Here is a 13,841-nt window from a genome sequence, read left to right on the forward strand (position 1 = left end):
TCCCTGACATTGACGAATTAAGACCGGATTTGCGTGGCTTTTAAATACTATGGGTTCTATGACTTCTCCTTCTAAATCGAGTAACGTTTCTATGGAAACGACAGGATTTTCTTTTGGGATACGAGTATCTCGTTTCCGATGCACTATTCCTTCTTTACTGCATCCCTCGCTCCCTCACATTGACGAATTAACACAGAAATTGCGTGGCTATGAATGTCTATGGGATATATGGCTTCCCCTCCTAAATCGAGTAATGTTTCTATTGCAACGACAGGATTTTCTTTTGGGATACGAGTATCATCTTTCCGATGCACTATTCCTTCTGTACTGCATCGCTCGCTCCCTCACATTGACGAATTAACACAGATATTGCGTCACTTTGAAATACAATACGTTCTATTACTCCCCCTTCAAAATCGAGTAACGTTTCTATTTAAACGACAGGAATTTCTTGTGGGATACGAGTATCTCCTTTCCGATGCACTATTCCCTCTTTATTGCATCCCTCGGTCAATCACATTGACGAATTAACACTGATATTGTGTCGCTATGAAATACTATGGGTTCCATGACTTCTCCTTTTAAATCGAGTAACGTTTCTATGGAAACGACAGGATTTTCTTTTATCTTGCGGGTAACTCCTTTCCGATGCACTATTAGTTCCTTACTGCATCCCCGCTCCCTTACATTGACGAATAAGCACAGAAATTGCGTCGCTATGAAATACTGTGGGTTCTATAACTTCTCCTTCCAAATCGAGTAACGTTTCTATGGAAACAACAGAAATTTCTTTTGGGATACGAGTATCTCCTTTCCGATGCACTATTCCTTCTTTACTTCATCCCTCGCTCCCCCACATTGACGAATTAACACAGAAATTACATCGCTATGAATTACTATGGGTTCTATAACTTCTTCCTCTAAATCGAGTGACGTTTCCATGGAAACGACACGATTTTCTTTTGGGATACGAGTATCTCCTTTCCGATGCACTATTCCTTCTTTAGTGCATCCCTCGCTCCCTCACATTGACGAATTAACACAGAAATTGCGTCGCTATGAAATAGTATGTGTTCTATGACTTCTCCTTCTAAATCGAGTTACCTTTCTATGGAAACGACAGAATTTTCTTTTGGGATACGAGTATCTCCTTTCCGACGCACTATTCCTTCTTTACTGCTTCCCTCGCTACCTCACATTGACGAATTAACTCAGAAATTGCGTGGCTATGAAATACTGTGGGTTCTATGACCTCTCCTTCGAAATCGAGTAAAGTTTATATTGAGACGAAAGGATTTTGTTTTGGGATACGAGTATCTCCTTTCCGATGCACTATTCCGTCTGTACTGCATCTCTCGCTCCCTCACATTGACGAATTAACACAGAAATTGCGTGGCTATTAAAAACTATGGGTTCCACGACTTCTCCTTCTAAATCGAGTAACGTTTCTGTGGAAACGACAGGATTCTATTTTGGGATACGAGTATCTCCTTTGTGATGTACTATTAGTTCTTTACTTCATCCTTGGGTCCCTCACATTGACGAATAAGCGCAGAAATTGCGTCGCTATGAAATACTATGTGTTCTATAACTTCTCCTTTCAAATTGAGTAACGTTTCTATGGAAAGGACAGGATTTTCTTTTGGGATACGAGTATCTCCTTTCCGATGCACTATTCCGTCTTTACTGCATCCCTCGCTCCCTCACATTGACGAATTAACACAGAAATTGCGTCGCTACGATATACTATGTGTTCCTTGAGTTCTCCTTCTTAATCGAGTAATATATCAATGGAAACGACAAGATTTTCTTTTGGGATACGACTACCTCCTTTCCGATGCACTATGCCTTCTGTACTTCATCCTTCGCTCCCTCACCTTGGCGAATTAACGCGGAAATTGCGTCGCTATGAAATACTATGGGTTCTATGACTTCTCCTTCTAAATCGAGTAACGTTTCTATTGGAACGACAGCATTTTCTTTTGGGATACGAGTATCTCTTTTCCGATGCACTATTCCGTCTTTACTGCATCCGTCGCTCCCTCACATTGACCAAATAACACAGATATTGAGTCGCTAAGAAATACTATGCGTTCCATGACTTCTCCTTCTAAATCGAGTAACGTTTCTATGGAAACGACAGGATTTTCTTTTGGGATACGGGTATCTCCTTTCCGATGGACTATTAGTTCTTTACTGCATCCCTCGCTTCCTCGCATTGAAGAATAAGCACAGAAATTGCGTCGCTATGAAATACTATGTGTTCTATAACTTCTCTTTTCAAATCGAGTAACGTTTCTATGGAAACGACAGGATTTTCTTTTGGGATACGAGTATCTCCTTTCCGATGCACTATTCCGTCTTTACTGCATCCCTCGCTCCCTCACATTGACGAATTAACACAGAAATTGCGTCGCTACGATATACTATGTGTTCCCTGAGTTCTCCTTCTTAATCGAGTAATATATCAATGGAAACGACAAGATTATCTTTTGGGATACGAGTATCTCCTTTCCGTTGCACTATTAGTTCATTACTGCATCCCTCACACCCTCACATTGACGAATAAACACAGAAATTGCGTCGCTATGAACTAGTATGGTTTCTATTACTTCTCCTTCTAAATCGAGTATCGTTTCTATTGAAACGACAGGACTTTATTTGGGATACGAGTATCTCCTTTCCGATGCACTATTCCTTCTTTACTGCATCCCTGGCTCCCTCACATTGACGATTTATCACAGAAATTGCATCGCTATGGAACACTACGTGTTCCATGACTTCTCCTTCTAAATCAAGTAACGTTTCAATGGAAACGACAGGATTTTCTTTTGGGATACGAGTATCTCAATTCCGATGCACTATTTCTTCTTTACTGCATCCCTCGCTCCATCACATTGACGAATAACACAGAGATTGGGTCGCTATGAAATACTGTGGTTTCTATGACTCATCCTTTTAAATCGAGTAACGTTTCTATGGAAACGAAAGGATTTTCTTTTGGTATACGAGTATCTCCTTTCCAATGCACTATTCCTTCTTTACTGCATCCCTCGCTTCCTCACATTGGCGAATTAACACAAAAATTGCGTCGCTATGAAATACTATGTGTTCTATGACTTCTCCTTCGAAATCGAATAACTTTTCTATTGAAACGACAGGATATTCTTTTAAGATACGAGTATCTCCTTTCCGATGCACAATTCCGTCTTTACTGCATCTCTCGCTCCCTCACATTGACGAATTAACACAGATATTGCGTCACTTTGAAATACAATGCGTTCTATTACCCCCCCTTCAAAATCGAGTAACGTTTCTATGGAAAGGACAGGAATTTCTTGTGGGATACGAGTATCTCCTTTCCGATGCACTATTCCCTCTTTACTGCAACCCTCGGTCAATCACATTGACGAATTAACACAGATATTGTGTCGCTATGAAATACTATGGGTTCCATGACTTCTCCTTCTAAATCGGGTAACGTTTCTATGGAAACGACAGGATTTTCTTTTATCATGCGAGTAACTCCTTTCCGATGCTCTAATAGTTCCTTACTGCATCCCCGCTCCCATACATTGACGCACAAGCACAGAAATTGCGTCGCTATGAAATACTGTGGGTTCTATAACTTCTCCTTCCAAATCGAGTAACGTTTCAATGGAAACGACAGGATTTTCTTTTGGGATACGAGTATCTCCTTTCCGATGCACTATTCCTTCTTTACTGCATCCCTCGCTCCCTCACATTGACGAATTAACACAGAAATTGCGTGGCTAATGAATACAATGGCTTCTATGACTCCTTCTTCTAAATCGAATAACCTTTCTGTGGAAACGACGGGATTCTCTTTTGGGATACGAGTATCCCCTTTCCGATGCACTATTCCTTCTTTACTGCATACCTCACTCCCTCACATTGACGAATAAACACAGAAATTTCGTCGCTATGAACTAGTATGGTTTCTATTACTTCTCCTTCTAAATCGAATATCGTTTCTATTGAAACGACAGGGCTTTATTTGGGATACGAGTATCTCCTTTCCGATGCACTATTCCTTCTTAACTGCATCCCTGGTTCCCTCACATTGACGATTTATCACAGAAATTGCATCGCTATGGAACACTATGTGTTCCATGACTTCTCCTTCTAAATCAAGTAACATTTCAATGGAAACGACAAGATTTTCTTTTGGGATACGAGTATCTCCTTTCCGATGCACTATTCCTTCTTTACTGCATCCCTCGCTCCATCACATTGACGAATAACACAGAGATTGGGTCGCTATGAAATACTGTGGTTTCTATGACTCATCCTTATAAATCGAGTAACGATTCTATGGAAACGAAAGGATTTCCTTTTGGTATACGAGTATCTCCTTTCCGATGCACTATTCCTTCTTTACTGCATCACTCGCTCCCTGACATTGACGAATTAACATTGAAATTGCGTCGCTATGAAATACTATGGGTTCTATGACTTCTCCTTCTAAATCGAGTAACGTTTCTAAGGAAACAACGGGATTTTCTTTTGGGATACGACTATCTCCTTTCCGATGCAATATTCCTTCTGTACTGCATCCCTCGCTTCCTCACATTGGCGAATTAACACAAAAATTGCGTCGCTATGAAATACTATGTGTTCTATGACTTCTCCTTCGAAATCGAATAACGTTTCTATTGAGACGACAGGATACTCTTTTAAGATACGAGTAACTCCTTTCCGATGCACAATTCCGTCTTCACTGCATGTCTCGCTCCCTCACATTGACGAATTAACACAGTAATTGCGTCGCTATGATATACTATGAGTTCTATGACTTCACGTTCTATATCGAGTAACGTTTCTATGGAAACGGCAGGATTTTCTTTTGGCATACGAGTATCTCCCATCCGCTGCACTATTCCTTCTTTACTGCATCCCTCGCTCCCTGACATTGACGAATTAAGACAAGATTTGCGTGGCGACTAAATTCTATGGGTTCTATGACTTCTCCTTCTAAATCGAGTAACGTTTCTATGGAAACGACAGGATTTTCTTTTGGGATACGAACATCACCTTTCCGATGCACTATTCCTTCTTTACTGCATCCCTCGCTCCCTCACATTGACGAATTAACACAGAAATTGCGTCGCTATGATAAAGTATGTGTTCTATGACTTCTCCTTCTAAATCGAGTAACGTTTCTATTGAAACGACAGGATTTTCATTTGGGATACGAGTATCTCCTTTCCGATGCATTTTTCCTTCTTTATTGCTTCCCTGGCTCCCTCACATTGACGAATTAACACAGTAATAGCGACGCTATGGAATACTGTGTGTTCTATGACTTCTCCTTCTAAATCGAGTAACGTTTCTAATGAGACGACAGGATTTTCTTTTGGGATACGACTATACCCTTTCTGATGCACTAATCATTCTGTACTGAATGCCTCGCTCCCTCACATTGGCGAATTAACAATGAAATTGCGTCGCTATGAAATACTATGGGTTATATGACTTCCCCTTCTAAATCGAGTAACGTTTCTATGGAAACGACAGGATTTTCTTTTGGGATACGAGTATCTCCTTTCCGATGCACTATTCCCTCTTTACTGCATCTCTCGCTCAATCACATTGTCGAATTAACACAGAAGATGCGTCGCTATGAAATACTATGGGTTCCATGACTTCTTTTTCCAAATCGAGTAACGTTTATATGGAAGCAACAGAATTTTCTTTTATGATACGAGTATCTCCTTTCCGATGCACTATTCCTTCTTTACTGCATCCATCGCTCCCTCACATTGACGAATTATCACAAAAATTGCGTCGCTATGAATTACTATGGGTTGTATGAATTATCCTACTATATCGAGTAACGTTTCTTTGGAAACGACAGGATTTTCTTTTGGTATACGAGTATCTCCTTTCCGATTCACTATTTTTCTTAACTGCATCCTTCGCTCCCTCATATTGACTAATTAACACAGAAATTGCGTCGCTATTATATACTATGCGTTCTACGACTTCTCCTTCTAAATCGAGTAACGTTTCTATGGAAACGAGAGGATTTTCTTTTGGGATACGTCTATCTCCTTTCCGATGCACTATTCCTTCTTTATTGCATCCCTCGCACTCTCACATTGACGAATAAACCCAGAAAGTGGGTCGAAATGAAATACTATGGGTTCTATAACTTCTCTTTCTAAAGCGAGCTACGTTGTTATTGAAACGACAGGATTTTCTTATGGGATACGAGTATCTGCTATCCGATGCACTATTTCTTCTTTACTGCATCCCTCCCTCCCTCATATTGACTAATTAACACAGAAATTGCGTCGCTATGATAAACTATGCGTTCTACGACTTCTCCTTCTAAATCGAGTAACGTTTTAATGGAAACGACTGGATTTTCTTTTGGGATACGAGTATCTCCTTTCCGATGCACTATTCCCTCTTTACTGCATCACTCGCTCCCGCACATTGACGAATTAACACAGAAATTGCGTCACTATAAAATACTATGTGTTACATGACTTCTCCTTCTAAATCGAGTAACGTTTCTATGGAAACGACAGGATTTTCTTTTATGATACGAGCACCTCCTCTCCGACGCAATATTAGTTATTTGCTGCATCCCTCGCTCCCTCACATTGACGAATAAGCAGAGTAATTGCGTCGCTATGAAATACTATGTGTTCTATGACTTCTCCTTCTAAATCGAGTAACGTTTCTATTGAAACGACAGGTTTTTCTTTTCGGATTCGAGTATCTCCTTTCCGATGCACTTTTCCTTCTTTATTGCATCCCTCGCACCCTCACATTGACGAATTAACACAGAGGTTGCGTCGCTATGAAATACTATATGTTCTATAACTTCTCTCTCTAAATCGAGTAACATTTCTGTTGAAACGACAGGATTTTCTTTTGGGATACGAGTATCTCCTTTCCGATGCCCTATTCCGTCTTTACTGCATCTCTCGCTCCCTCACATTGACGAATTAACACAGAAATTGCGTCGCTATGAAATACTATGGGTTCCATGACTTCTCCTTCTAAATCGAGTAACGTTTCTGTGGAAACGACAGGATTTTCTTTTATGATGCGAGTACCTCCATTCCCATGCACTATTAGTTCTTTACTGCATCCCTCGCTCCCTCACAATGACGAATAAGCAGAGAAACTGCGTCGCCATGAAATACTATGGGTTCTGACTTCTCCTTCTAAATCGAGTAACGTTTCTATGGAAACGACAGGATTTTCTTTTGGTATAACAGTATCTCTTTTCCGATGCACTATTCCTTCTTTACTGCATCCCTCGCTCCCTCACATTGACGAATAAACACAGAAATTTCGTCGCTATGAAATACTACGGGTTCCGTGACTTCTCCTTCTAAATCGAGTAACGTTTCTATGGAAACGAAAGGATTTTCTATCGGGATACGAGTATCTCCTTTCCGATGCACTATTCCTTCTTTACTGCATGCCTGGCTCCCTAACATTGACGAATTAACACAGATTTGCGACTCTATGGAATACTATGTGCTCTATGACTTCTCTTTCTAAATCGAGTAACGTTTCTATGGAAACGACAGGATTTTCTTATGGGATACGAGTATCTCCTTGTTGATAAACTATTCCTTCTTTACTGCATCCCTCGCTCACTCATATTGACGAATTAACACAGAAATTGCATCGCTATGAAATACTATGGGTTCTATGACATCTCCTTCAAAATCAAGTAACGTTTCTTTGGAAACGACAGGATGTTCTTTTGTGATACGACTATCTCCTTTCCGATTCACTATTGCTTCTTTACTGCATCCCTCGATCCCTCACATTGACGAATTAACACAGAAGTTGCGTCGCTATGAAATACTATGGGCTCTATGATTTCTCCTTCTAAATCGAGTGACCTTTCTATGCAAACGACAGGATATATTTTTGGGATACGAGTATCATCTTTCCGATGCACTATTCTTACTTTACAGCATCCCTCGTCCCTCACATTGACGAATTAACTCAGAAAGAGCGTCGCTATGAAATACTATGGGTTCTATGACTTCTCCTTGTAAATCGAGTAACGTTTCTATGGAAACGACAGGATTTTCTTTTGGGATCCGAGTATCTCCTTTCCGACGCACTATTCCTTCTTTACTGCATCCCTCGCTCCCACACATTGACGAATTAACACAGAAATTGCGTCGCTATGAAATACTATGGGTTCTATGACTTTTCCTTCTAAATCGAGTAACGTTTCTATGGAAACGTCAGGATTTTCTATTGGGATACATGTATCTCCTTTCCGATGCGCTATTCCCTCTTAACTGCATCCCTCGTTCCCTCACATAGGCAAATTAAGACAGAAATTGCGTCGATATGAAACACCATTGGTTCCAAGACATCTCCTTCTAAATCGAGTAACGTTTGTAAGGAAACGACAGGATTTTCTTTTACGATACGAGTATCTCCATTCCGATGCACTATTCCTTCTTTACTGCATCGCTCACTCCCTCAGATTGACTAATTAACACAGAAATTGCGTCGCCATGATATACTATGCGTTCTACGACTTCTCCTTCTAAATCGAGTAACGTTTCAATGGAAACGACAGGATTTTCTTTTGGGATACGAGTATCTCCTTTCCGATGCACTATTCCTTCTTTACTGCATCCCTAGCTCCCTAACATTGAGGAATAAACACAGATTTGCGACTCTATGGAATACTATGTGCTCTATGACTTCTCCTTCTAATTCGAGTAACGTTTCTATGGAAACGACAGGATTTTCTTATGGGATACGAGTATCTCCTTTCCGATGCACTATTCCTTCTTTACTGCATCCCTCGATCCCTCACATTGACGAGTTAACACAGAATTAGCGTCGCTATGAAATACTATGGGTTCTATGACTTCTCCTTCTAAATCGAGTGACCTTTCTATGCAAACGACAGGATATATTTTTGGGATACGAGTATCAACTTTCCGATGCACTATTCCTACTTTACTGCATCCCTCGCACCCTCACATTGACGAATAAACACAGAAATTTCGTCGCTATGAAATACTACGGGTTCCATGACTTCTCCTTCTAAATCGAGTAACGTTTCTATGGAAACGACAGGATTTACTTTTATGATACGAGTACCTCCTTTCCGATGCAATATTAGTTCTCTACTGCATCCCTCGCTCCCTCACATTGACGAAAAAGCAGAGAAATTGCGTCGCTATGAAGTACTATGGCTTTCGACTTCTCCTTCTAAATCGGGTAACATTTCTATGGAAACGGCAGGATTTTCTTTTGGTATTAGAGTATCTCTTTTCCGATGCACTATTCCTTCTTTACTGCATCCCTCGCTCCCTCACATTGACGAATAAACACAGAAATTTCGTCGCTATGAAATACTACGGGTTCCATGGCTTCTCCTTCTAAATCGAGTATCGTTTCTATGGAAACGACAGGATTTTCTATTGGGATACGAGTATCTCCTTTCCGATGCACTATTCCTTCTTTACTGCATCCCTGGCTCCCTAACATTGACGAATTAACACAGATTTGCGACTCTATGGAATACTATGTGCTCTATGACTACTCCTTCTAAATCGAGTGACGTTTCTATGGAAACGACATGATTTTCTTATGGGATACGAGTATCTCGTTGTTGATAAACTATTCCTTCTTTACTGCATCCCTCGATCCCTCACATTCACGAATTAAAACAGATTTTGCGTAGCTATGAAATACTATGGGTTCTATGACTTCTCCTTCTAAATCGAGTGACCTTTCTATGCAAACGACAGGATATATTTTTGGGATACGTGTTTCATCTTTCCGATGCACTATTCCTACTTTACAGCATCCCTCGTTCCCTCACATTGACGAATAAGCACAGAAATTGCGTCGCTATGATATCCTATGGGTTCAATGACTTCTCCTTCTAAATCCAGTAACGTTTCTATGGATACGACAGGATTTTCTGTTGGTATACGAGTATATCCTTTCCGATGCACTATTCCTTCTTTACTGCATCCCTCGCTCCCTCACATTGACGAATTAACTGAGAAATAGCGTTGCTATGAAATACTATGGGCGCTATGACTTCTCCTTGTAAATCGAGTAACTTTTCTATGGAAACGACAGGATTTTCTTTTGGTATACTGGTATACGGGTATCTCCTTTCCGATGCACTATTCCTTCTGTACTGCATCCCTCGCTCCCACACATTGACGAATTAACACAGAAATTGCGACGCTATGGAATACTATCTGTTCTGTGTCTTCTCCTTCTATATCGAGTAACGTTTCTATGGAAACAACAGGATTTTCTTTTGGGATACGAGTATCTCCTTTCCGATGCACTATTCCTTCTTTACTGCATATCTCGCTCCCACACATTGACGAATTAACAATGAAAATGCGTCGCTATGAAATACTATGGGTTCTAAGACTTCTCCTTCTAATCGAGTAATGTTCCTATGGAAACGACAGGATTTTCTTTTGGGATACGACTATCTCCTTTCCGACGCACTGTTCCTTCTTTACTGCATCCCTCACTCCCTCACATTGACGAATTAACACAGAAATTGCGTCGCAATGAAATACTATGAGTTCTATGACTTCTCCTTCTAAAATGAGTAACGTTTCTATGGAAACGACAGGATTTTCTTTTGGTATAGGAGTATCTCCTTTCCGAAGCACTATTCCTTCTTTACCGCATCCCTAGCACCCTCACATTGACGAATTAATACAGAAATTGCGTCGCTATGGAATACTATGGTTTCTATGACTTCGCCTTCTAAATCGAGTAACGTTTCTATGGAAACGTCAGGATTTTCTATTGGGATACATGTATCTCCTTTCCGATGCGCTATTCCCTCTTAACTGCATCCCTCGCTTCCTCACATTGACGAATAAGCAGAGAATTTGCGTCGCTATGAAATACTATGGGTTCTGACTTCTCCTTCTAAATCGAGTAACGTTTCTATGGAAACGACAGGATTTTCATTTGGTATAAGAGTATCTCTTTTCCGATGCACTATTCCTTCTTTACTTCATCCCTCGCTCCCTCACATTGACGAATTAATACAGAAATTTCGTCGCTATGAAATACTATGGGATCCATGACTTCTCCTTCTAAATCGAGTAACGTTTCTATGGAAACGACAGGATTTTCTTATGGGATACGAGTATCTCCTTTCCGATGCACTATTCCTTCTTTACTGCATCCCTCGATCCCTCACATTGACGAATTAACACAGAATTTGCGTCGCTATGAAATACTAATGGTTCTATGACTTCTCATTCTAAATCGAATGACCTTTCTATGCAAACGACAGGATATATTTTTGGGTTTTTTTTTTTTTTCACTTGCCGCCCTGATTTTACGACCCACCACCTAAGTGCTTAAGGTGGGTCTATTTTGACCACTTGGCCGCTACGACCGGTGAGGACACTGATGTAGTTGATGAAACTCACACCAGATCCCGCATCCGGTCGCACCGTTGCCCGTGTCCCGCCACGTGGAGGCGGGTCTGTGCTTTTTTTTTTTTTCTTATTTCTTTCTTTACTTTGGCAGCTTTCCCAAAACCGATTTAACAAAATTTTTACAAAAATTAATTCTGAATTGTAAGAAGGAAATACAAGGAATAGTTTAGTCTGAAGAGGAGAAAAGACGATAGGAAAGGAAGAGATGATAGTCCCACCACCGTAGGGGACTGAGGATGAGCGCCTTTGGATTTATCTTCAAGCCTCTGATCCTCAGTCCCCTAACCTTAGCCTAGGAAGTTCTATTCTATTCTATTTATGGCGTTTGATATCTCTATTTATGTTCTATCTGGTTACTTGTATACAGGTTTAGAGTGCCGTGGTAGCTGATGGCAATTGCGACGGTGCGCCGACACTGTTTATGTCTAATTTTATACATTAATCTATTGTCAGTTTTAGGTCTACTTATGTAAGTCTATTGCATGTCAGTTGTTTTATATTGAGACTTAGTTTAGTTCTTCCACACTATGGTGTCTGTCTGGGTGCTGCATATAGGTTTATTGTCTGTGTGGTCTTCTGTTCCTGTACTCTTTGTGGCATTCGTCAGAAATTTTGTCTGTTAGTGCGTTCAGTATGTCCCAAAGTTCAGGTGTTCTGATCGCATCGTATATGTGTTCCTCTGTCTGTAGGTGTTATATCCCAGGTGTGTTCCTGTGCTGTCTGTATTTCCCGCAGAATAGGATTGTGTGTTCGGGGGTTCCCATACCTCCACATGTACACGTTGATGAGTCTCTAAGACTCACGCGATTTAAGTGCGTGGGATAAGGTCCGTGGCCAGTCAAGAAATGCACCATGCCGCGGCTAGGATCGGCATGTTTCATTCTTAATCTTTCCGTTATGTTCGGAAAAAATGTATACACTCTCCGTCCCTTTTCACTTGTGCCCCATTCCTGTTGCCATGTGTCGATTTTCCATTTTTTGAGGTCCCGCTTATTGTTCAGCGGGGAACCAGTCAATATGTTGACCTGGTCTAGTCTACCCATCTTTAACCAGTATAGAGCGGCCCGATATTTGATTGTGATATCTATCGGGAAGATTCCTAGCACGACACACAGTGCTTCAACTGATGTAGTGCCGAAGGCTCCCGATAGTCGCAGAAGGACGCTTCTCTGCCCTCGCCTAACCGCTGTTCTGTTTGTGGCGAGGTTGAGTCTGTGCGCCCATGTACTGGCCGCAAAGCTTAGCACTGATTCGAAGAGTGCGCAGTGGTAAGTTCGTGTGACTGACAGAGGAAGTCTGTATTGTCCTGAATTAATCCTTGCCAGTTTATGTAGTAATTTTTCTGCCTTGTTTGTTGTTATTCTGATATGTTCGTGGAAGTTCAGCTTCTCATCTATGTATACGCCGAAGTAGCGGGTTACCGTCATTCTCTTTATGTTGTTGTTCTGTATTTTAATAGATGGATTGCGTCTGAGTTGCCCTTTGAGCAGTGTGTATGTTGTTTTGTTGCCCGCTATCTTGAGCTTGTTTGTGTTGCACCATTGTGTTATTGTTTGCAGTGTGCCACTCGCCTTCTCCTCTAGCTGGGCTCTTGTATTTGCTGAGATAACCACCAGTAGGTCATCTGCATAGGCGACAGCACCGTCTGTCCTCATATCCTCCTCCAGCAGTTGCAGGAGAGGTTCAAAAATTATGTCCCAGAAGATGGGTCCACAGATCGATCCCTGCGGACATCCCTTGGTAATTTTCCTTATTACCTTCCGGTTGCCCACGCGCCATTCCACTATTCTGTCTCTGCAGTAGTCTAAAAGACTGTTGTATAGGGCTGCGGGTACTTCCATCTGGCGTAACCTCAGAAACAGTGCTGGCCACCACAGGTTGTCAAATGCTCCTGCGATGTCTATCATGATTGCCAAAGAGTATGTTTTATCTGTGTTTTGTGTAATTTCTAAAGCTCTGTTTATTGCATCATCGATGCTTTTCCCTTTCCGAAATCCAAACTGGTGGGGATTCATTCCAAGTAGGGTTCTGTGAGCCTGCAAGCGGTCACACAGTAGCCTCTCTTGGATTTTTGCCATGGTGTTTATGAGGCATATTGGTCTGTAGGATTTCGGATCTGATTGGTCTCTGTCTGATGATTTTCGTATGATGACTGCATTTGAGGTTTTCCAGACTGTCGGTACACGGCCTAGCCTTAAGGCGTCGTTTAGTAGTTCTGTTAAGTATGGGGTGATCTGTGGTGCTAGCCTCTTAAGCACTTCTGCATGGATCCTGTCGGGTCCAGGTGCTTTTTTATTCTTTAGCTCTCTTATCGCTACCGCAACTTCCTCGTGCGCAAAGGGACAGGTGACGGCGTCGGTGTTATACTGTTCATGAAGT

The sequence above is a fragment of the Schistocerca piceifrons genome, unplaced genomic scaffold (genome assembly GCF_021461385.2).
Source record: "Schistocerca piceifrons isolate TAMUIC-IGC-003096 unplaced genomic scaffold, iqSchPice1.1 HiC_scaffold_2302, whole genome shotgun sequence".
In the NCBI taxonomy this organism is placed as follows: domain Eukaryota; kingdom Metazoa; phylum Arthropoda; class Insecta; order Orthoptera; family Acrididae; genus Schistocerca; species Schistocerca piceifrons.